The following is a 2,589-nucleotide window of genomic DNA, read 5'->3' as shown; positions in this document are numbered from 1 at the left end:
TAGCTAGGTTTCATGATGTCAAGCTACTATATAGTTAAACCTTCACGCAGCATAAGCGCAGCTCCAAAATATTCGTGATGGACACCATGCAGTGTGTGAATTTTGTTGTGTATTAAGACCTTCTATAGGGATCTTTGGACGTAGATACAAGCACCACAATTGAACGAACTTCAAAATGTGCCCTTCGAGCCACATGCTCATCAGTAGACTTTATATTGTTCAACTACGTTTGATACATCTGAACTTAACTTTTTTTTTTGAAATACATCTGAACGTAACTTGTGTGGGACTTTTGGTACTTTGTGATAGATAAACCGTTCTATCTTCTGCATCTGTATAGGCACATGTGCCCGTTTTACAGCTATAATTGTGCCAGATATCAAGCTAATTAAACTTTCTCTCTGTGCCATGGTTGACTCTCTCGAACTTCTAGATATGCATGTTCGACAACTTGTTCGTTTATAGCTAGGTTTTATGGTCTCGGGCTTGTGTAAAATTAAACCTTCTCGTAGTGTAAGTGCACTTCCAGAATATGTCTGACGAACACCATGTAGTGTGTCAGTCTTGTGGTTAATTAAGACCTTCTCTAGGAATCTCTGGATGGAGCGACAAGTACCATAATTGAACGAACTTCTAAATATGCATTTCTAGCCACTTGCTTATTATTAGACTTTATGTTGTCAGCTATGCCCTGATACATCTGAACTTGATCTGTGTCAGACTTTTGGTACTTTGTAGGAAATTAAATATTCACACAATTTTTTTACAGCTATCTTTGTTTCAGGTATCCCGCTAATTAAGCTTTGTCTCTTTACCATGTTTGACTTCTTTCAAACTTCTAGATATGCCTGTGCGACAACTTGTTCGTATATAACTAAGTTTCATTCTGTCAGGCTCGTGTATAATTAAACCTTCTCACAGTGTAAGTACATATCCAAAATATGCCTGGCGGACACCATGTTGTGTGTGACCTCTAGGAATCTCTGGACGTAGCCACAAGTGCTATAATTGAACGAACTTCTAAATGTGCCTTTCCAGCCACTTGCTCACTAATAGATTTTTTAATGGTCCGCTGTTTCTGATATATCTGAACTTGATCTCTGTCAGACTTTTGGTACTCTATGGGTAACTAACAGTTCTATATTTTGTATTTCAATGAGTAGTACGCATTGTTTTTTTACAGCTATCTTTGTACCTGGTTTTCCACTAATTAAACTTTATCTCTTTCCTTTGTTTGAGTATTATCGAACTTCTAGATATGCATGTTGGACAACTTGTTCCTCTATAGCTAGGTTTCATGATGTCAAGCTACTCTATAATTCAACCTTCACGCAGCGTCAGTGCACCTCCAAAATATTCCTGATGGACACCATGCAGTGTGTCAATTTTTCTTGTTTATTAAGACCTTCTATAAGAATCTCTGGACGTACCTGCAAGTACCACAATTTAACAAACTTCAAAATGTTCCCTTAGAGCCACATGCTCATCAGTAGACTTTATATTAGTCAACGGTGTCTGATACATCTGAACTTATCTTGGGTCAGACTTTTGGTACTTTGTGATAAATTAACCATTCTATCTTCTGCATCTGTATAGGTACACATGCTCGTTTTACAGCTATAATTGTGCCAGATATCAAGCTAATTAAACTTTCTCTCTTTGCCATGGTTGACTCTCTCGAACTTCTAGGTATGCATGTTCGACAACTTGTTGTTTATAGCTAGGTTTATGCTCTCAAGCTTGTGTTAATTAAACCTTCTCGCAGTGTAAGTGCACTTCCAAAATATTCGTGACGAACACCATGTAGTGTGTCAGTCTTGTGGTTAATTAAGACCTTCTCTATGAATCTCTATCATAGCCACAAGTACCATAACTGAACGAACTTCTAAATGTGCCTTTCTAGCCACTTGATCATCAGTAAAATTTGTGAACCGAGGCATAGCATGGTGGTTGGGATGGGCTGATGCATCTCCGCCCAGCCAAGTTCGAATCTCTGCAGTCGCCGTTTGCTGTGTGATATATCTTAACTTGATATGTGTTAGACTTTTGGTACTCTGTGGGTATTATCATCAGTAAAATTTATATTGGTCCGCTGGGTGATATATCTGAACTATATATGTGTTAGACTTTTGGTACTCTGTGGGTATTATCATCAGTAAAATTTATATTGGTCCGCTGTGTGATATATCTGAACTTGATATGTGTTAGACTTTTGGTACTCTGTGGGTAATTAACAGTTCTATCTTCTGCATCTCTATAAAGCATGCTTGTTTTACAGCTATCTTTGTACCTGGTTTTCCGCTAATTAAACTTTCTCTCTTTTCCATATTTGAGTGCTATCGAACTTGTAGATATGCATGTTGGACAACTTGTTCCTTTATAGCTAGGTTTCATGATGTCAAGCTACTGTATAATTAAACCTTCACGCAGCATAAGCGCACCTCCAAAATATTCTTGATGGACACCATACAGTGTGTCAGTTTTGTTGTTTATTAAGACCTTCTATAGGAATCGTACAAGTACCACAAGTGAACGAACTTCAAAACGTGGTTTTTGGGCCCGGTTTCCCTGATTAACTGAGCCAAATCT

The sequence above is a fragment of the Lolium rigidum genome, chromosome 3, assembly GCF_022539505.1.
Source record: "Lolium rigidum isolate FL_2022 chromosome 3, APGP_CSIRO_Lrig_0.1, whole genome shotgun sequence".
In the NCBI taxonomy this organism is placed as follows: Eukaryota; Viridiplantae; Streptophyta; class Magnoliopsida; order Poales; family Poaceae; genus Lolium; species Lolium rigidum.
This window is presented reverse-complemented; position numbering follows the sequence as displayed.